This window comes from Phacochoerus africanus, chromosome 6, assembly GCF_016906955.1.
Source record: "Phacochoerus africanus isolate WHEZ1 chromosome 6, ROS_Pafr_v1, whole genome shotgun sequence".
NCBI lineage: Eukaryota > Metazoa > Chordata > Mammalia > Artiodactyla > Suidae > Phacochoerus > Phacochoerus africanus.
The window spans coordinates 96,788,466-96,811,142 of record NC_062549.1 but is presented as its reverse complement, the minus strand read 5'-3'; positions in this window follow the sequence as shown (position 1 = coordinate 96,811,142).

Genomic DNA, 22,677 nt, shown 5'->3' with positions numbered 1-22,677 from the left:
TCAGGGTTGCGGCCTTCACGTGGCTGGCGAGTAGCCGTAGGTACCAATACCAAAGCAAAGGGGAAATGCAGAGGAGGGGTCCAGCCTCCTTTTGAACCCTCCAGTGAAGCCCTCCAATCCCCTGAACTTGGCACTCGGTCCTCAGCCCAGCCTGTTCTCCTCCCCTCGTCCCGCTGTCCGGTCTCCTCCTTCTAGGCACCTTCCATGTACTGAACTGGGGTCTCTGTCCTGCTGAGGGCCCAGACCTCCAACTCACATTTCCACATTCAGTTCACATCTCCACTTCGGAGTTTCCGCTGTGGTGCCCAGGAAACAAATGCGACTAGGAACCGTGAGGTTGTGGGTTTGATCCCTGGCCTCGTTCAGTGGGTTAAGGATCGGGTGTTGCCCTGAGCTGTGGTGTAGGTCACAGACATGGCTCGGACCTGGTGTTGTTCTGGCTGTGGTGTAGGCAGGCCGCTGTAGCTCCAATTCGACCCCTAGCCTGGGAACCTCCTTGTGACACGGGTGCGGACCTAAAACAAACGGACAAACCATCCAACAATATCCTTCAACAACAACTAAACAATAAGTTCTTGTGATGAAAAAAAATAAAAGATGTTATGTGAGAGAGCCTGGGAAATGTGCTTTGAGAGGGAAGTCGATCCTCTAGCTGATGGATAAAAATCGTTCAGTCCCGTTGATGTGTCTTCGTGAATGCATGGAAAACCTTGTTTGGAGATTTGAAACTACATTCTCTTGTTAAAGACCTTTCTTGAGCTTCAGGTGGAGGTTTCATGGCCCCACAGTTCCACCAGTAACAATCTCACCCTGGGGTGCGTCTCACTCAGAAATATCTCTCTCTCTCTCTCCCTCTCACTTTTTTTAATGGAGTTAAGGTTTACATATTCTCATCCTTTTGAAAATTATTACTATCGTTTATTTACAATATAAGGTCAATTTCTACTGGATGGCGGACAGACCCAGTTATACATATATACGTATATACATTCTTTTTCTCATGTTTGGTTCCATCGTGTCCCATCACAAGTGGTTAGCTTTAGAGCTCTGCGCTATACCGCGGGATCTCTGCTCATCCACACCAAATGCAACAGCTTGCATCTACTATCCCCCCAAATCCCAGTCCCTCTCCATCTCTCCACCTCCCAGAAATGGCTTCCTTGGTCTACCTTGAAGTCTAGCAGAACCTCTGACCCTAGAGCTGCACAGAGTCACAGCTCTGCTCTCCCGCTGAGGCTCAGCGGTCTGGACGCTGCAGCAAATACTCTTACCCTCCACGGCTCCCCTTTCCCAGGCCAGCAGCTCCAGGACCTCACGTGACAACCTTTCTAACTCCTTCCCTGTCCGACCTTCCTCGTTCCGTCTGCTCGCTGGGTAGGTTGTTGAGACAGGGCCAGAGAACCACTCCGAACCTGTGTCCAGACAGAGCCTTTCCACCGACAGCCTCGGGGAGAACTGGCTCTGTGTTCCACCTCGTGCGTGGAGCTGCCTGCGGGGTGGTTTCATTTCTGGTTCTGATGTAGGAAAATGGAAAACTCCGAGGCAGTGATGGTGAGGAAGGTATTGGGCGTTTATCTGCCGCCACCCCAGCCTCTCCGGGTATTTCACTTGGGCACTTGGGCTTTAGCTGCTTACCTGAGAAGAAGCCATCCATGCCAGTCTTCTCTCTCCAGTCTTGTTGGTGGTCGTTGATGGCCATGGTGATGATGCTAGTCCTGGGGAAGGGTCCCTGATGGCAGCAGCAGCAAGGGAGTCCCGGCCCTCCTCTTCTCGGATACCTAAGCCCTGACTCGGCATCTTTCCAGGGCACACAACGGCTCCCCTGGGCAGCAAGAACTGCCCAACCGAGACGTCACCCGTTTGCCATCTTCCTCCTCACAGGCTCCTGCTCACGGGGCTGAAGACCCCCAAGCACAGACATGTCACTTCATCATTCACGCCCATATCAGCCCACAGCACCATGATCTGAAAGCACAAAGGTGGACTTTGAATCCGGTACTAGGACCATCCTACTCACGACTCCCCTGGGACACTGACGCCACCCACACAAACACAAGGCCTCCCCGGATGCTCTCAGCACCGGAAGTCCAGGCCTGCTGGCCTCCACCCTGAGAGCAGGGAGGGAACGACCACAAACATGCACTTGAGGAGTTCCCATTGTGGGTCAGAGGCTTAAGAACTGGACCTTGTCTCTGTGAGGACGCGGGGTCATCAATCGATCCCTGGCCTCGCTCAGTGGCTTAAGGATCCTGTGTGGCCGTGGCTGTGGCCTAAGCCTCAGCTGCAGCTCGAAGTCCACCTCAAGCCCAGTCACTTCCATGTTTCACAGGTGCTCAACCCCCTGGCCCACACCCCAACTCCGTTCTCTCTGGTCTAACTTTGCTCTGGCCTTGCCCTTGCCATCTGCTCTCCCTGGAAGCACAAACCCCAGGACACTCACGGCTCAGTCTTCTGTTCATTCAATTGGTTGCCCACAAAGCCACTTTGGAAGATCTTTTCAAAACAATGGTCTCTAACATACACCCAAGCATAACTGTTATTTGTCTTACAGCTGTCTCTGTGTGTGTGTGTGTGTGTGTGTGTGTGTGTGTGTGCGTGTGTAATCCCCTCCAGCATGTAGGCTCCCTGAGGACAAGGACCTTGGTCCCCATCATCCTTCTTCTAACACCTACCCAACTGCCTGGCACGTGATGCATAATTAGGAAACACTTGGGAATAAATTAATTTCTATGAGCCTGCTGAGTTGAATACATTCTTTCCACCTGTGGGAGCGCCAGTAGTTCAATCGGTTATGCACAGCATTTATACATTCTTTCCAGACTTTACAGATAAGAAAACTGATACTGAGAGAAGTTCATTCTGTTCAGGGGGCTACAATGTAGAAAGAGGCAGAAACCCGTTGGAAACCAATGACAAAAAGAGGGTTGGATGTAAAAAATCCAAACCTACATATTTCAGACGCAACTGAAGTCAGTTTGGAGAAGCCTCATTCTAATGATTTAGTAGGAATGAAAAGGACCCCTCAAAAGTGTGCGTTGTCATTGACAGAAGAGTGGAGAGCGATACATGCAAACAAACAAAACAAAACAAGAAAGAGCAAAAGGAAGAATTGAGAGCTTGCCCATGAAACATGTCCTTTATTGGAGAACTGAAAAAGAGACACTCTGAAGCGCTCAGAGGCTGGAGATCACAACCCAGATCACAGGCAGGCAGATGGCGGAGCCCCATTCGGCGATGACATGACGCTGCTGCTCTTCCAACAACATGCTATGAGCCTCGGGAACCAAGCCTTTTCTCTGTCAGCTGTGAATCCAGGAGGGAGGTTGAGAAGGATGCAGTCTATCACCATGGCCAAAGGGAGGACGAGGGAGCCCTGGGACCAAGAGGAGCCTGGATCCCGTTGTTGCATGGTCCTGAGGAAGTCTGCTGCTGTTACAGGCACTTGGGTGGACACTTCTGCTGGCAGGGTGGGCAGGGTGGGCAGGGTGGGCATTTCTGCTGGCATACTGGAGGTGGGCACACCACAGGTGGGCAAGGAGGTGGACATGGCTCAGGGCACTTAGGGGGTGGACATGGCTCAGGGCACTTGGGTATGCACACAGGAGGTGGCTGGCAGGGCTGCTTGCACTGCTGCTGCTGGTAAGACATCTTTCCTGGGACTCAGGGAACCTGAAATACAGTGAGACAACATTGGTCACCACAAAGACAGGCCTGTCCATACAGCAGTCAGCTCGACCATCAGCACTTGTTTTTTTCTTTTTTTATGACTCAACGAATTCATTCATTTCTCGGTGTACAGTGATCACCACAATCCAATGGGCCACCAACCCTTTGGTCTCCAAGGACTCTCTTGGATTCCTACTACAGCCTTTAGGATTTTGTGGCCCATCTTCACCCGTTCTTTTGAGCACCTCTCACCCTCAGGCCTCAGGCCTTTCTGCTTCATCTCCCATTCAACCACTTTCTAAGGCTAAAATCACCCTCAGGGGGGTAGTGTGAATACAAATACTACCTGGAGAGGAAGAACCCGCTTATTAAAAGGGTCACCAATCTCAAAACACATCTCTGCTCAGAGCTCCCACGAGGCCCTGCTTGCTGGGCTAACCGACCCGACTGTGGGGCTGAGCTTTGGAGGAGAAATGCAAAGGCCCAATCCCACCGCTCACTGGGAGGGAGCCTTGAGAGGGAGGCTGTGGGGACGAATGGGGGAGGGGGTGCTCCAGCACAGCGCCTCATCTCTGTTTCTCTCCTTCAGGGTAAGGTGGTGCCTTGGACTCCATCGCTCTCCTCCCATTCCACATCACCTCCCAAACACCAGCAGTAACGTACCCCCCTCCCAACCTCATTGTATTCTTTCCCCCAGAAAGAGTATTGAGGGGTGAAAATAAAGTCACTTCTACACCCAGGTGAAATCCCACCACCCAAGGGCCAAGAAAGACCTCTAAGACCTGTACTCACCAGAGGCTCCAAAGAAGATCTAGGACTGGTGTCTGGAAGAGAGTGGGGCTGGGACGACGGTTCACTCCTTTTATAAGGCCAGGCAGCCCTGCACGGCGCAGGGGGAGCAGCCCAGGACGGGCACGATGACCTCATTTCCCAACCAAAACGCCATCCACACGCAATCTCATAAATGACTTGCCACACTCATGCTGGTATCACACTTCCTGGTCCATGATCTCCCTCACCCCTCCCCAGGAACTGCACAGTGTTTGACCCGAGACCATGTCGCATGCTCCCCATGCCAGTGTCATGTGCCAGTTAGGAAAGAGGAGAAATTCCTTGACAGTGGGGCTGTTCTCCCACTGGGTCACAGATGGTGCCTCTCCTCCTGCCCAGCTTCCCAAGCCTCTAGTACGTAAACCTCACTACTCCATTCAGCTTCACCTGCCCAGCTTCCAGCTTTGTGTGTCTCAATAGCAGAGACCAGGTTTTGCTAACGCCCCATCTCTTAACGTTCACCCAGTTTTCCTTTACTGGTAGAACAGCGAGGAAGGAGGAGGCACAGGCTGGAGCAATGAGCTTGCAAGCAGTTTATTGACAATCTGAATGGTCAGGGGCTCTGAGCAAGCAAGACTCAGACTCACTCCCTCACCCCCCCGCGCCCCCCCTCCCCGGCCAGGTGAGTGCTTGGTTTTTCATACACAAGGGTTTTTTTTTGGTTGAGCCCTGTCGTCTGTGGCCTTGGCGCTCTTTGTCTTCGGGAACTCCTTCGTTGCATGCACCTGTTCGATTAGAAGGCGACTGCGAGTCTGGATTCAGCTGGGTTATGCTGAGTGTTTTGTCCTTTTAGGCCTTGTTTCATTTTCCACCAAAGATTTAAAACTAACTTCCCCTTGGCCCAGGTCCTGCAGGTCTCCAGGCATTTCTTGACAATTCAATGACTTACACAGAGCCACAACATCTTACCTTGACTTCCCAGTTGCTGACAGTCCCCTGTTGGGTGGGTCCTCACATGGCTCCCTACATGGGACGGCAAAGGACAGCACCATCCCTCTGTTTTCTGGGCCATAAGATCACAGGCTGGGGCAGCCCTACCCCCACCCCACAGCTTCACATATGCAGATATGATAGATAAACGTGCAAACAACACCGTATCATACATTTACAGTATTCAGAGACTACTCCTCGTGTTACACATTCTGACCCTAAAAACCTTGAAAGGAAAAGAAATGTGAATTCTAAAGGGCACAAACCCTAAGGAGGTCCTGCTGTGGTGCAGTGGGTTAAGCATTCTACTGCAGGGGCTATGGAGGGTGCAGGTTCCACCCCCCAGGCCAGCACATTTGGTTAAAAGCATCGGAGTTGCCACAGCCATGGGCACAGGTCAAAAGCCGTGGCCCACATCCAACCCCTGGCCCAGGAATTTCCTTATGCCCGTCAGGTGGTCGGGCCATTAAAAAAGAACAACGAATGGAGAAAAAACAATAGGAAGGACCAATAGCTCATTGTAATAACTCTCGATGATGTCATCGATGCCCAAAACTGTGATAAAGAGGACACTGTGTAGAGCAGGGCTCCCTAGCGTAAACCCGGGCCCTCTCCCCCTCTTTCTCCTGCTGACACCACTGCTATTCGAGGAGTCAGTCTTAAAGCACCTTCAGATCCACCCCTTCTTACTGGTGAGCAGGGCCCTCCCGCTGCCTGAGGGAAACATTCCCTCCTCATGCTCTTTCCTGGAGGAATGCTGGGCAGCCTCTGCAGTGGTTCTCTCCTGACTGGTTGCTGTGGCACAGAAAAGAACAATCAGTGGCCTCACCTCGGGGCTTGAAGAGGAAGAATTTGTTTAGCTTCAGCCTGTTCCCGATCTCTTTCTCGGCCTCTCAGAGGGCAATCTGAGGCAGCCATTCCGGCCCCGCACTCTGGGATGCAACAGAAATGACCCAGATCACCATTAGGAGAGTGTCATCCTTCCGGGATGCCAGAAGGCCAGTGATGCTCTTTGGGATGACGGGCCAGGTGCTTCCCGACCTGTTCTTTCCCTGTTAAAGACCCTGGGAGCCAAAGGGGTGCCTGCCGGGGGTGAGGGAGGCCATCCAAGGGGTCACGTGATTGGATCCGTCCTCCTGACATATGGTAGACTTGTTTTTCTTCGCTTCATGAATTACTAAGAGAGTCCAAAGTTGTTTTTACCAAGAAACTATACGGGCCATGCCATAGATGTGATAAACTGAAGGAGGATCAGGCTTCAAGGGGAAAAAATGCTTCGTGAGGTTGCCAGCCAGCTTTAGAAAGAGGGACAAGTATTTCATGATACACAAAGACAGTGACGAAAGGTCAATGATCTTCACTTGGCCCAAAGAGTGGATCCTCGAAGCATTGGGAACAAAGCGAATCCGAAAACCATGTCACAACTACATGAAGGTTTGGTCGATCTTACTTGGAAACTAGCAGTACTGGTTATCTAAAAGAGAAGCTGAGTAGCTGGAGAATAAGAAGAGAGACCACGTTAGCCATGAGTCAAAGCAGAAAGCCTCATCAAGTCTGTACACTGCAGGACGAGGGAGCAATGACTTCAGAAACTGAAGGCAAGGTATGTTTTGAACCTGCCCTGTGGCAGGCAGCTAAACGAGTCATCCAACCAGATCAACCAATCTAATTGCCAGAAATACACAAATCTAGATTGAACTTTTCTGATGTAGCTTCCTGAGGCTTTGCTCCAAAAAGATCAAAACCCCAAATGAGATGATCTGAAATGCCAGCAACTGGGGACCTAAAGGAGAGTCATTAAGAGAATGAAAGCCCCAGGGTGACCACGATTTGGGAGACCAGATTCTATGGAAACCCTCGTTTGAAGGACTCCAGGAATGACATTTCCATTGCCCATTGGAAACTCTACCTAGAACAAAGAGAAAGAGTGAGAGGCTGGTTAAAGATGGACAGCAGTCGGTCGTACAATCGTAAATAACTCCCAAGCAGCGCCCTGGAGGGGGACAAATCTATGTGTCGAGGCATAGCTCTTCACAGCCTAACGGCTACTGACACGACCCACGTGGAAATTTAGTCTCAGGTGTTAACATTTTCTTTATCGTTTTCTCAAGTCCAGACTTGAGAAACCAAGCAATACATCAAGTCTGGATTTGTAGCATTTGCCAACAATTCATCTCATGAGCTAGAAAGAGCACACCACCTGATGCGGTGTCAGCAGACGTTCACTTCACGAACGAAGGAAGAGGAGAAGAAGAGGAAGAAAAAGAAATACGATGCCAAAACCAAATGTAACACAAGACACACGTTAAATGGGAAGCAAACGATAGCCCTCCTCACCTTTTCCTATTTGAAGATTTCCAGGACATCCACTGTTTCTACGACCCCCCGCCCTGGGCCGTTCTTCTCTCTGGCTGAACCGCTTCTTCTAATAACAAATGGAGTCTCTGGTCCTAGCCCCAGGACCGCCCCACGTTATGCCTCTCCAGGCATAATGCCAATGACTCCCTTGGTTTTCGGCAATCATAACACAGCTGTCCTCACACAGCTCCATTTGCATCCCAGAACTCACTTTGGACTTGGCTATCCCTTTGCCTTCGGACGTTCTATTCCACTATCCTCCAAGTGTCCAAAACCTGTCATACTCCCACAAACCGTTCAAATCTCCAGGGACTCTTTATCTTTCCATGTGAATAACCCAGTACCTTATGTTCTCTGGACTGTTTCCCCCTGTGCAACATGCTGCTTCTCCAACCAAACACCCACTCATGCCATCCTGAGGGCCCAAATGTTTCTGGAATCCATTTCAGCCTGTCCATGCAAACTACCGTGGCCCTAATTCAGGGCCTCCCCAACACTTGCTCAGTTATTACCACACCTTCCTAACTTCTCTCTCTCCCCAAGACGTCTTTGTGTCAAACCCACCTTCCAATTGCCGGTCAGAACAATCCACTGAAAAAAACCTGACTATGGCACATGCGTACCTAACAATTAACCTTCAAGGATCAGTCCCACGTCCAAGACACTGCCCTTCCTTCCCCTCCAGCCTCATTCCTTATGACTCCATGCCTTGAACTAGGGGCTGTTGCCATAGCTAAGGTCTCAGGATTTGTCTTCCACATCCCCCTTTCCTCTCCTCAGTGCATTTGGTCATCATTTGGACCTGGCTGATGTCTACACGACTCTCAACAAAGCCATCACTTCAGTGAAAAGCCCTGCCCCGGGACAGGGGTGCCCCCTGGGAGTCTCCAGAGACATTCGGAGCTTGGCTTCTCCGATCATCCGCAGCGTGTGCCCTGTCCACTCATCTGCTTCACCCTCAGGCCTGCAGGCTTGGAACAGGGGGCCTGCATCTCCCCTCTCCACCTTTGGGACACAGGGCCCAAGACCTGCACCACCTTAGGTGCTGAATGAATATTGGTGGAATAAAGAAATAATGGTAAGTTCCTAAACTGTCTAATCGTACAGGAGCTTCACAGCCATCTTGTGAGTTCGGGAACGAAGAAACGTTTCTCACCTCTGCTCTAGGAACTCGAAACAAATCTCATGTAACTGCACCGCCTTCTATGCCCTCCTCCTTGCCACACACCACCCCTCACTGCCCACTGCCCACTAGATCCTTCTGTGCTATTGGCATGCATACAGAGGGGACCTCAAGGAAAACCCGAAGCACCAGGTGGATGAACTCCAGGAAGGACAGGACCTCACTTGCAGAAGAAACCTGATGAACGGGCCATGGGACAGGATGGTCAAGAGAAAACAAAACGAGCAAACCCTGGGTCATTCTGAAGAGCTGAAAGGGGCGACTGAGGGACAAAGAGAGGAGAGACTGAGAGATGCAGAGAGGAGGGAGAGGGACAGGAGAGGAAGGAGGAAGAGGGAGGGGAGGAGGAGAAGGAAGGTGGTGAAAGAGAAGTTAAGGCCACTGCCCGGCAGAGATGAATCCAATTTGAGGATATGGACGTATTTTTAAAACTCTTTTGCTGCCATGTAATTCCAGTTTGCTCTTTTTTTACGAAATTGTCAACTATTGACGTTGCAATGGCTCTTGTTTTTTTAGAACTTCAGATTAGTATTTCTTTGAATGCAACCTGTGCTGAAGCCAGAACAAGAAGTTCAGCTTCCTTCCAAGTGTATGTATGAAGTTTGTTCAGCTCTTAGAACCTAAGGTGCAAGTTGCATCGACCTCTTGCATTAAGTAACTACCCCAGGACTCAGCCAGGCACCTGAGCCTACCACGAGCTGGGCTGCTGGATTTGCAGAGCAAAGAGTGGGACTCACTCTAAACACTGTTGAATCTACACCACTTGTGAATGGGCTTGGCAATCAGGTGGACAGACGTTGTAAAGGCTACTCAGAATTCAGAAATCCCATGTCCTCAGGGGATAGGCAGGCTTTGCAGCTTCACATCCAAGGGCAGCATGGGGAGTCTCCTTGTGGCTAAGGATTAAGGCGTCCTCACAGCGGCAGCCTGGGACACTGCTCTGGTTCTGATGGACAGTTAATGTCTGGCCAGGGAACTGTGGCTGCAGCCAAAAAAAAAAAGAAAAGAAAAAAGAAAAAAAAAAGGAAAAGGGAGCATTGGTCCCAGTGTGAAGTGACATTTCTGAAGGAACAGCGTCTAAAAACTCCCTCGTGAAATTCGAGGCTAGGAAACGGCATCTGACCCAGTGTCCACAGATCTCCACAATCCCAAGGAAAGAATGTCCTCTGTTGAATGGAGAGAGGACCTGCCTAGAGAAATCCAAACGCTGCCCTCCTGCTGCCGCTGAACCAGGCACTCTGGAGCCTCCGTGGCTGGTCCAGGGCCCCCCATGAACCAGTGGGATCCTGTGCCAGAGTCAAGGCAGCAGCCGGAGGCCTGGGTAGGTCAGCCCATGGAACCGTGCAGTCCCACGACCCTCGACTCAGGGTTGCGGCCTTCACGTGGCTGGCGAGTGGCCGTAGGTACCAATACCAAAGCAAAGGGGAAATGCGGAGGAGGGGTCCAGCCTCCTTTTGAACCCTCCAGTGAAGCCCTCCAATCCCCTGAACTTGGCACTCGGTCCTCAGCCCAGCCTGTTCTCCTCCCCTCGTCCCGCTGTCCGGTCTCCTCCTTCTAGGCACCTTCCATGTACTGAACTGGGGTCTCTGTCCTGCTGAGGGCCCAGACCTCCAACTCACATTTCCACATTCAGTTCACATCTCCACTTCGGAGTTTCCGCTGTGGTGCCCAGGAAACAAATGCGACTAGGAACCGTGAGGTTGTGGGTTTGATCCCTGGCCTCGTTCAGTGGGTTAAGGATCGGGTGTTGCCCTGAGCTGTGGTGTAGGTCACAGACATGGCTCGGACCTGGTGTTGCTCTGGCTGTGGTGTAGGCAGGCAGCTGTAGCTCCAGTTCGACCCCTAGCCTGGGAACCTCCATGTGACACGGGTGTGGACCTAAACAAACAAAAACTTTCAAGAACAAATAAACAATAACTTTCTTGTGATGAAAAAAATAAAAGATGCTATGTGAAAGACCCTGGGAAATGTGCTTTGAGAGGGAAATCGATCCTCTAGCTGATGGACAATACAAAGCCTTCAGTCCTGTTGATGTGTCTGCGTGACTGCGTGGAAAACCTTGTTTGGAGATTCAAAACAACATTGTCATGTTTAAGACCTTTTTTGAGTGTCAGGCAGAGGTTTCATGGCTCCACAGCTACACCAGTAACAATCTCACCCTTGGGTGCATCTCACTCAGAAAAATCTCTCTCTCTGATTTTTTTTTTTTTTGGTTGAGTTAAGGTTTACATGTTTTCATCCTCTTGAAAATTATTACTATTGTTTCTTTACAATATTTGGTCAATTTCTACTGGATGGCAGAGGGACCCAGTTATACATACATATACATTCCTTCTCTCATGTTTTGCTCCATCATGTCCCATCACAAGTGGTTAGCTTTAGAGCCTGCGCTATACCGTGGGATCTCTGCTCATCCACACCAAATGCAACAGCTTGCATCTACTAGCCCCCAAATCCCAGTCCCTCTCCATCTCTCCTCCCAGAAATGGCTTCCTTGGTCTACCTTGAAGTCTAGCAGAACCTCTGACCCTAGAGCTGCACAGAGTCACAGCTCTGCTCTCCCGCTGAGGGCGGTCTGGACGCTGCAGCAAATACTCTTACCCTCCACGGCTCCCCTTTCCCAGGCCAGCAGCTCCAGGACCTCACGTGACAACCTTTCTAGCTCCTTCCCTGTCTGACCGCCCTCGTTGCACCTGCTCGCTGGGTAGACAGGGCCAGAGAACCACTCCGAACCTGTGTCCAGACAGAGCCTTTCCACCGACAGCCTCGGGGAGAACTGGCTCTGTGTTCCACCTCGCGTGGAGCTGCCTGCGGGGTGGTATCACTTCTGGTTCTGATGTAGGAAAATGGAAAACTCCGAGGCAGTGATGGTGAGGAAGGTATTGGGCGTTTATCTGCCGCCACCCCAGCCTCTCCGGGTATTTCACTTGGGCACTTGGGCTTTAGCTGCTTACCTGAGAAGAAGCCATCCATGCCAGTCTTCTCTCTCCAGTCTTGTTGGTGGTCGTTGATGGCCATGGTGATGATGCTAGTCCTGGGGAAGGGTCCCTGATGGCAGCAGCAGCAAGGGAGTCCCGGCCCTCCTCTTCTCGGATACCTAAGCCCTGACTCGGCATCTTTCCAGGGCGCACAACGGCTCCCCTGGGCAGCAAGAACTGCCCAACCGAGACGTCACCCGTTTGCCATCTTCCTCCTCACAGGCTCCTGCTCACGGGGCTGAAGACCCCCAAGCACAGACATGTCACTTCATCATTCACGCCCATATCAGCCCACAGCACCATGATCTGAAAGCACAAAGGTGGACTTTGAATCCGTACTAGGACCGTCCTACTCACGACTCCCCTGGGACACGGACGCCACCCACACAAACACAAGGCCTCCCGGATGCTCTCAGCACCGGAAGTCCAGGCCTGCTGGCCTCCGCCCTGAGAGCAGGGAGGGAACGACCACAAACATGCACTTGAGGAGTTCCCGTTGTGGGTCAGAGGCTTAAGAACTGGACCTTGTCTGTGAGGACGCGGGGTCATCAATCGTCCCTGGCCTCACTCAGTGGCTTAAGGATCCTGTGGCCGTGGCGTGGCCTAAGGCTCAGCTGCAGCTCCAAGTCCACCTCACGCCCAGGAACTTCTATAGTTCACAGGTGCTCAACCCCCCACCCCACACCCCATCTCTGTTCTCGCTGCTCTAACTCTGCTCTGGCCTTGCCCTTGCCATCTGCTCTCCCTGGAAGCACGGACCCCAGGATACTCACAGCTCACTCGTCTGTTCATTCAAGTCTTTGCCCACAAAGCCACGTTGGAAGAGCTTTTCAAACAATGGTCTCTAACACACACCCAAGCATAACTATTATTTGTCTTACACGTGTCTGCATGTGTGTCTGAGTCTGTGTGTGTGTGTGTGTGTGCGCGCGTGCCTGCGGTGTAATCCCCTCCAGCATCTAGGCTCTAAGGACAAGGACCTTGGTCCCCATCATCCTTCTTCTAACACCTACCCACCTGCCTGGCACGTGATGCATAATTAGGAACTTGGGAATAAATTAATTTCTATGAGCCTGCTGAGTTGAATACATTCTTTCCACCTGTGGGAGCGCCAGTGGTTCAATCGGTTATCCATGGTACTTATACATTCTTTCCTTATTTTACAGATAAGGAAACTGAAGCTGAGAGAAGTTCATTCTTCTCGGGGAAATACAACGTAGAAAGAGGCAGAAACTCGTTGGAAACCAATGACAAAAAAGAAGGATTGGATGTAAAAATCCAAGAGAACTTATTTTGGACCCAATGAGGTCAGTTTGCAAAACCTCATTCTAATGATTTAGTAGGAAGGAAAAGGACCCCTGAAAAGAGTTCGTTGTCATTGACAGAAGAGTGGAGAGCAATACATGCACCAAAAAAAAAAAAAAAAGAAAAAAGAATTAAGAGCTTGACCATGAAACATGTCCTTTATTGGAGAACTGAAAAGAGACACTCTGAAGCGCTCAGAGGCTGGAGATCACAACCCAGATCACAGGCAGGCAGATGGCGGAGCCCCATCCGGCGATGATGCTGCTGCTCTTCCAACAACATGCTATGAGCCTCGGGAACCAAGCCTTTTCTCTGTCAGCTGTGAATCCAGGAGGGAGGTTGAGAAGGATGCAGTCTATCACCATGGCCAAAGGGAGGACGAGGGAGCCCTGGGACCAAGAGGAGCCTGGATCCCGTTGTTGCATGGTCCTGAGGAAGTCTGCTGCTGTTACTGGCAATTGCGTGGAAAATTCTGCTGCCAGGATGGGCACGGTGGGCAGGGTGGGCATGGTCTGCAGGTGGGCAGGGTGTCCAGCCTGGGTACTGTGGGCAGGGTGTCCAGCCTGGGTACTGTGGGCAGGGTGTCCAGCCTGGGTACTGTGGGCACACCACAGGTGGGCAAGGAGGTGGACATTGCCCTGGAGGTGGACATGGCTGAGGGCACACAGGAGGTGGCTGGCAGCGCTGGCACTGATCCTGCTGCTGAGACATCTTTCCTGGGACTCAGGGAACCTGAAATACAGTGAGACAACATTGGTCACCACAAAGACAGGCCTGTCCATAGAGCAGTCAGCTCGACCATCAGCACTTGGTTGGTTTTTTTTTTTTTTTATGACTCAATGGATTCATTCATTTCTCGGTGTACAGTGATCACCCAATTCAATCGGCCACCAACCCTTTGGTCTCCAAGGACTCTCTTGGATTCCTACTACAGCCTTTAGGATTTTGTGGCCCATCTTCACCCGTTCTTTTGAGCACCTCTCACCCTCAGGCCTCAGGCCTTTCTGCTCATCTCACATTCAACCACTTTCTAAAGATAAAATCAGCCACAGGGGGTTGTGTGAATACAAATATTACCTGGAGAGGAAAACCCGCTTATTAAAAGGGTCACCAATCTCAAAACACATCTCTGCCCAGAGCTCCCACGAGGCCCTGCTTGCTGGGCTAACCGACCCGACTGTGGGGCTGAGCTTTGGAGGAGAAATGCAAAGGCCCAATCCCACCGCTCACTGGGAGGGAACCGTGAGAGGGAGGCTGTGGGAACGAATGCGTTTGGGTGGAGGGCTCCAGCGCAGCGCCTCATCTCTGTTTCTCTCCTTCAGGGAAGGTGGTGCCTTGGACTCCATCGCTCTCCTCCCATTCCACATCACCTCCCAAACACCAGCAAAAACATACCCCCCTTCCCGACCTCATCATTCCTTCCCCAGAAAGAGTTGAGGGGTGAAAATAAAGTCACTTCTACACGCAGGTGAAATCCCACCACCCAAGGGCCAAGAAAGACCTCTAAGACCTGTACTCACCAGAGGCTCCAAAGAAGATCTAGGACTGGTGTCTGGAAGAGAGTGGGGCTGGGACGAAGGTCACTCCTTTTATAAGGCCAGGCAGCCCTGCACGGCGCAGGGGGAGCTGGCTGGGCATGATGCCATCATTTCCAAGAAAAACGCCATCCACACACAATCTCATAAATGACTTGCCACACTCATTTCGGTATCACACTTCCTGGTCCATGATCTCCCTCACCCCTCCCCAGGAACTGCACAGTGTTTGACCCGAGACCGTGTCGCATACTCCCCATGCCAGTGTCATGTGCCAGTTAGGAAAGAGGAGAAATTCCTTGACAGTGGGGCTGTTTCCCCCTGGGTCACAGATGGTGCCTCTCCTCCTGCCCAGCTTCCCAAGCCTCTAGTACGTAAACCTCACTACTCCATTCAGCTTCACCTGCCCAGCTTCCAGCTTTGTGTGTCTCAATAGCAGAGACCAGGTTTTGCTAACCCCATCTCTTAACGTTCACCCAGTTTTCCTTTACTGGTAGAACAGCGAGGAAGGAGGAGGCACAGGCTGGAGCAATGAGCTTGCAAGCAGTTTATTGACAATCTGAATGGTCAGGGGCTCTGAGCAAGCAAGACTCAGACTCACTCCCTCAGCCCCCACCCCCCACCCAGGCGAGTGCTTGGTTTTTCATACACACGGTTTTTTTTTGTTGAGCCCTGTCGTCTGTGGCCATGGGGCTCTTTGTCTTTGGGAACTCCTTCGTTGCATGCACCTGTTCGATTAGAAGGAGTCTGCGAGTCTGGATTCAGCTGGGTTATGCTGAGTGTTTTGTCCTTTTAGGCCTTGTTTCATTTTCCACCAAAGATTTAAAACTAACTTCCCCTTGGCCCAGGTCCTGCAGGTCTCTTGGCATTTCTTGACAATTCAATGACTCACACAGAGCCACAAAATCTTATCTTGCTTTCCTAGTTGCTGACAGTCCCCTGTTGGGTGGGTCCTCACATGGCTCCCTACATGGGACGGCAAAGGACAGCACCATCCCTCTGTTTTCTGGGCTGTAAGATCACAGGCGGGGCAGCCCTACCCCCACCCCACAGCTTCACATATGCAGATATGATAGATAAACGTGCGAACACACCATCATACATTTGCAGTATTCAGAGACTACTCCTCGTGTTACACATTCTGACCCAAAACATTTTTGAAAGGAAAAGAAATGTGAATTCTAAACGGCACAAACCCTAAGGAGTTCCTGCTGTGGTGCAGTGGGTTAAGCATTCTACTGCAGGGGCTACGGAGGTGCAGGTTCCACCCCCCAGGCCAGCACAGTTGGTTAAAGCATCGGGAGTTGCCACAGCCATGGCACAGGTCAAAGCCGTGGCCCACATCCAACCCCTGGCCCAGGAATTTCCTTATGCCCTCAGGTGCGGCCATTAAAAAAGAACAACGAAGGAGAAAAACCAATAGGAAGGACCAATAGCTCATTGTAATAACTCATCGATGATGTCATCGATGCCCAAAACTGTGATAAAGAGGACACTGTGTAGAGCAGGCTCCCTAGCTAAGACCCTGGCCCTCTCCCCCTCTTTCTCCTGGCTGACACCACTGCTAATTCGAAGGAGTCAGTCTGAAAGCACCTTCAGAGTCCCCCCTTCTTACTGGTGAGCAGGGCCCTCCCGCTGCCTGAGGGAAGAGTTCCCTCCTGATGCTCTTTCCTGGAGGAATGCTGGGCAGCCTCTGCAGTGGTTCTCCTGACTGGGTCGCTGTGGCACAGAAAAGAACAATCAGTGGCCTCACCTCGGGGCTTGAAGAGGGAGGAATTTTTAGCTTGAGCCTGTTCCCGCTCTCTTTCTCGGCCTCTCAGAGGGCCAATCTGAGGCCAGCCATTCCGGCCCAGCACTCTGGGATGCAACAGAAATGACCCAGATCACCATTAGGAGAGTGTCATCCTTCGGGGAGGCCAGAAGGCACAGTGATGCTCTTGGGATGACGGGTCAGGTGCTTTCCCGACCTGTTCTTTCCCTGTTAAAGCCCTGGGAGCTAAAGGTGGTGCCTGCCGGGGTGAGGGAGCCATCCAAGGGTCACGTGATTTGGATCCGTCCTCCTGACATAATGTAGTTAGACTTGTTTTTCTTCGCTTCATGAATTACTAAGAGAGTCCAAAGTTATTTTTACCAAGAAATTATACGGGCCATGCCATAGATTTGATAAACTGAAGGAGGATCAGGCTTCAAGGGGAAAAAATGCTTCGTGAGGTTGCCAGCCAGCTTTAGAAAGAGGGGCAAGTATTTCCCTCTTGCACAAAGACAGTGACGAAAGGTCAATGATCTTCACTTGGCCCAAAGAGTGGATCCTCGAAGCATTGGGAACAAAGCGAATCCGAAAACCATGTCACAACTACATGAAGGTTTGGTCGATCTTACTTGGAAACTAGCAGTACTGGTTATCTAAAAGAGAAGCTGAGTAGCTGGAGAATAAGAAGAGAGACCACGTTAGCCATGAGTCAAAGCAGAAAGCCTCATCAAGTCTGTACACTGCAGGACGAGGGAGCAATGACTTCAGAAACTGAAGGCAAGGTATGTTTTGAACCTGCCCTGTGGCAGGCAGCTAAACGAGTCATCCAACCAGATCAACCAATCTAATTGCCAGAAATACACAAATCTAGATTGAACTTTTCTGATGTAGCTTCCTGAGGCTTTGCTCCAAAAAGATCAAAACCCCAAATGAGGATGATCTGAAATGCCAGCAACTGGGGACCTAAAGGAGAGTCATTAAGAGAATGAAAGCCCCAGGGTGACCACGATTTGGGAGACCAGATTGTATGGAAACCCTCGTTTGAAGGACTCCAGGAATGACATTTCCATTGCCCATTGGAAACTCTACCTAGAACAAGAGAGAAAGAGTGAGAGGCTGGTTAAAGATGGACAGCAGTCGGTCGTACAATCGTAAATAACTCCCAAGCAGCGCCCTGGAGGGGGACAAATCTATGTCGAGGCATAGCTCTTCACAGCCTAACGGCTACTGACACGACCCACGTGGAAATTTAGTCTCAGGTGTTAACATTTTCTTTATCGTTTTCTCAAGTCCAGACAATCAACCAAGCAATACATCAAGTCTGGATTTGTAGCATTTGCCAACAATTCATCTCATGAGCTAGAAAGAGCACACCACCTGATGCGGTGTCAGCAGACGTTCATTTCACGAACGAAGGAAGAGGAGAAGAAGAGGAAGAAAAAGAAATACGATGCCAAAACCAAAATGTAACACAAGACACACGTTAAATGGGAAGCAAACGATGAGCCCTCCTCACCTTTTCCTATTTGAAGATTTCCAGGACATCCACTGTTTCTACGACCCCCGCCCTGGGCCGTTCTTCTCTCTGGCCTGAACCGCTTCTTCTAAATAACAAATGGAGTCCTCTGGTCCCTAGCCCCAGGATCGCCCCACTTTATGCCTCTCCAGGCATAATGCCAATGACTCCCGTGGTTTCGGCAATCATAACACAGCTGTCACTCACACAGCTCCATTTGCATCCCAGAACTCACTTTGGACTTGGCTATCCCTTTGCCTTCTGGACGTCTCTATTCCACTATCCTCCAAGTGTCCAAAACCTGATCATACTCCCACAAACCGTTCAAATCTCCAGGACTCTTTATCTTTCCATGTGAATAACCCAGTACCTTATGTTCTCTGGACTGTTTCCCCCTGTGCAACATGCTGCTTCTCCAACCAAACACCCACTCATGCCATCCTGAGGGCCCAAATGTTTCTGGAATCCATTTCAGCCTGTCCATGCAAACTACCGTGGCCCTAATTCAGGGCCTCCAACACTTGCTCAGTTATTACCACACCTTCCTAACTTCTCTCTCTCCCAAGACGTCTTTGTGTCAAACCACCTTCCAATTGCCGGTCAGAACAATCCACTGAAAACTAAACCTGACTATGGCACATGCGTACCTAAAACACTTGAACCTTCAAGGATCAACCCCCCATCCGACACTGCCCTTCCTTCCCCTCCAGCCTCATTCCTTATGACTCCACGCCTTGAACTAGGGGCTGTTGCCATAGCTAAGGTCTCAGGATTTGTCTTCCACATCCCCTTTCCTCTCCTCAGTGCATTTGGTCATCATTTGGACCTGGCTGATGTCTACACGACTCTCAACAAAGCCATCACTTCAGTGAAAAGCCCTGCCCCCGGGACAGGGGTGCCCCCTGGGAGTCTCCAGAGACATTCGGAGCTTGGCTTCTCCCATCATCCGCAGCGTGTGCCCTGTCCACTCATCTGCTTCATCCCCTCAGGCCTGCAGGCTTGGAACAGGGGGCCTGCATCTCCCCTCTCCACCTTTGGGACACACGACCCAAGACCTGCACCACCTTAGGTGCTGAATGAATATTGGTGGAATAAAGAAATAATGTAAGTTCCTAAACTGTCTAATCGTACAGGAGCTTCACAGCCATCTTGTGAGTTCGGGAACGAAGAAACGTTTCTCACCTCTGCTCTAGGAACTCGAAACAATCTCATTATACACATAAATGCACCGCCTTCTATGCCCTCCCTCCTCCTTGCCACACACACACCCCACTCACCCTGCCCGCTGCCCCAATCATCCTCTCCTTCTGTGTTATTGGCATGCATACAGAGGGGACCTCAAGGAAAACCCAAAGCACCAGTGGATGAACTCCAGGAAGGACAGGACATCACTTGCAAAAGAAACCTGATGAACGGGCCCATGGGACAGTATGGTCAAGAGAAACAAAACAAGCAAACCCTGGGTCATTCTGAAGAGCTGAGAGGGGCACTGAGGGACAAAGAGAGGAGAGACTGAGAGATTGCAGAGAGGAGGGAGAAGGACAGGAGAGGAGGAGGAGGGGGAGGAGGGAGGGAGAAGGTGAAAGAGAAGTTAAAGCCACTGCCCGCAGAGATGAATACCAATTTGAGGATATGGACGTATTTTAAACTCTTTTGCTGCCATGTAATTCCAGTTTGCTCTTTTAACGAAATGTCAACTATTGACGTTGCATGGCTCTTGTTTTTTTTATAGAACTTCAGATTAGTATTTCTTTGAATGCAACCTGTGCTGAAGCCAGAAGCAGAAAGTTCAGCTTCCTTCCAAGTATATGTTATGAAGATTTGTTCAGCTCTTCAGAACCTAAGGTGCAAGTTGCATCGACCTCTTGCATAAGTAACTACCCAGGACTCAGCCAGGCACCTGAGCCTACCACGAGCTGGGCTGCTGGATTTGCAGAGCAAAGAGTGGGACTCACTCTAAACACTGTTGAATCTACACCACTTGTGAATGGGCTTGGCAATCAGGTGGACAACGTTGTAAAGGCTACTCAGAATTCAGAAATCCCGTGTCCTCAGGGGATAGGCAGGCTTTGCAGAGCTTCACATCCAAGGGCAGCATGGGGAGTCTCCTTGTGGCTAAGGATTAAGAAGGTAAGCGTCCTCACAGCGGCGGCAGCCTGGGACACTGCTCTGGTTCTGATGGACAGTTAATGTCTGGCCAGGGAACTATGGCTGCAGCCAAAAAGAAAAAAAAAAAGAAAAGAAAAAAGAAAAACCAGAACGAAAGGAAAAGGGAGCATTGGTCCCAGTGAAGTGACATTTCTGAAGGAACAGCGTCTAAAAACTCCCTCGTGAAATTCGAGGCTAGGAAACGGCATCTGACCCAGTGTCCACAGATCTCCACAATCCCAAGGAAAGAATGTCCTCTGTTGAATGGAGGGAGGACCTGCCTAGAGAAATCCAAACGCTGCCCTCCTGCTGCCGCTGAACCAGGCACTCTGGAGCCTCCGTGGCTGGTCCAGGGCCCCCCATGAACCAGTGGGATCCTGTGCCAGAGTCAAGGCAGCAGCCGGAGGCCTGGGTAGGTCAGCCCATGGAATCGTGCAGTCCCAGACCCTCGACTCAGGGTTGCGATCTTCAAATGGCAAGGCGAGTAGCCGTAGGTACCAATACCAAAGCAAAGGGGAAATGCGGAGGAGGGGTCCAGCCTCCTTTTGAACCCTCCAGTGAAGCCCTCAAATCCCCTGAACTTGGCACTCGGTCCTCAGCCCAGCCTGTTCTCCTCCCCTCGTCCCGCTGTCCGGTCTCCTCCTTCTAGGCACCTTCCATGTACTGAACTGGGGTCTCTGTCCTGCTGAGGGCCCAGACCTCCAACTCACATTTCCACATTCAGTTCACATCTCCACTTCGGAGTTTCCGCTGTGGTGCCCAGGAAACAAATGCGACTAGGAACCGTGAGGTTGTGGGTTTGATCCCTGGCCTCGTTCAGTGGGTTAAGGATCGGGTGTTGCCCTGAGCTGTGGTGTAGGTCACAGACATGGCTCGGACCTGGTGTTGCTCTGGCTGTGGTGTAGGCAGGCAGCTGTAGCTCCAGTTCGACCCCTAGCCTGGGAACCTCCTGTGACACGGGTGTGGACCTAAAACAAACAAAACTTTCAACAAATAAACAATAACTTCTTGTGATGAAAAAAATAAAAGATGTATGTGAAAGCCTGGGAAATGTGCTTTGAGAGGGAAATCGATCCTCTAGCTGATGGATAAAAGTTCAGTCCTGTTGATGTGTCTGCGTGACTGCATGGAAAACCTTGTTTGGAGTTCAAAACATTGTCATTTTAAGATTTTTTGAGTTCAGGCAGAGGTTTCATGGCCCACAGTACACCAGTAACAATCTCACCCTGGGTGCATCTCACTCAGAAAAATCTCTCTCTCTCTCTGATTTTTTTTTTTTTTTGGTTGAGTTAAGGTTTACATGTTTCATCCTCTTGAAAATTATTACTATTGTTTCTTTACAATATTTGGTCAATTTCTACTGGATGGCAGAGGGACCCAGTTATACATACATATACATTCCTTCTCTCATGTTTTTCTCCATCATGTCCCATCACAAGTGGTTAGCTTTAGAGCCCTGCGCTATACCGCGGGATCTCTGCTCATCCACACCAAATGCAACAGCTTGCATCTACTATCCCCCCAAATCCCAGTCCCTCTCCATCTCTCCTCCTCCCAGAAATGGCTTCCTTGGTCTACCTTGAAGTCTAGCAGAACCTCCGACCCTAGAGCTGCACAGAGTCACAGCTCTGCTCTCCCGCTGAGGCTCAGCGGTCTGGACGCTGCAGCAAATACTCTTACCCTCCACGGCTCCCCTTTCCCAGGCCAGCAGCTCCAGGACCTCACGTGACAACCTTTCTAGCTCCTTCCCTGTCTGACCTCCCTCGTTGCACCTGCTCGCTGGGTAGACAGGGCCAGAGAACCACTCCGAACCTGAGTCCAGACAGAGCCTTTCCACCGACAGCCTCGGGGAGAACTGGCTCTGTGTTCCACCTCGCGCGTGGAGCTGCCTGCGGGGTGGTATCACTTCTGGTTCTGATGTAGGAAAATGGAAAACTCCGAGGCAGTGATGGTGAGGAAGGTATTGGGCGTTTATCTGCCGCCACCCCCAGCCTCTCCGGGTATTTCACTTGGGCACTTGGGCTTTAGCTGCTTACCTGAGAAGAAGCCATCCATGCCAGTCTTCTCTCTCCAGTCTTGTTGGTGGTCGTTGATGGCCATGGTGATGATGCTAGTCCTGGGGAAGGGTCCCTGATGGCAGCAGCAGCAAGGGAGTCCCGGCCCTCCTCTTCTCGGATACCTAAGCCCTGACTCGGCATCTTTCCAGGGCACACAACGGCTCCCCTGGGCAGCAAGAACTGCCCAACCGAGACGTCACCCGTTTGCCATCTTCCTCCTCACAGGCTCCTGCTCACGGGGCTGAAGACCCCCAAGCACAGACATGTCACTTCATCATTCACGCCCATATCAGCCCACAGCACCATGATCTGAAAGCACAAAGGTGGACTTTGAATCCGATACAAGGACCGTCCTACTCACGACTCCCCTGGGACACGGACGCCACCCACACAAACACAAGGCCTCCCCGGATGCTCTCA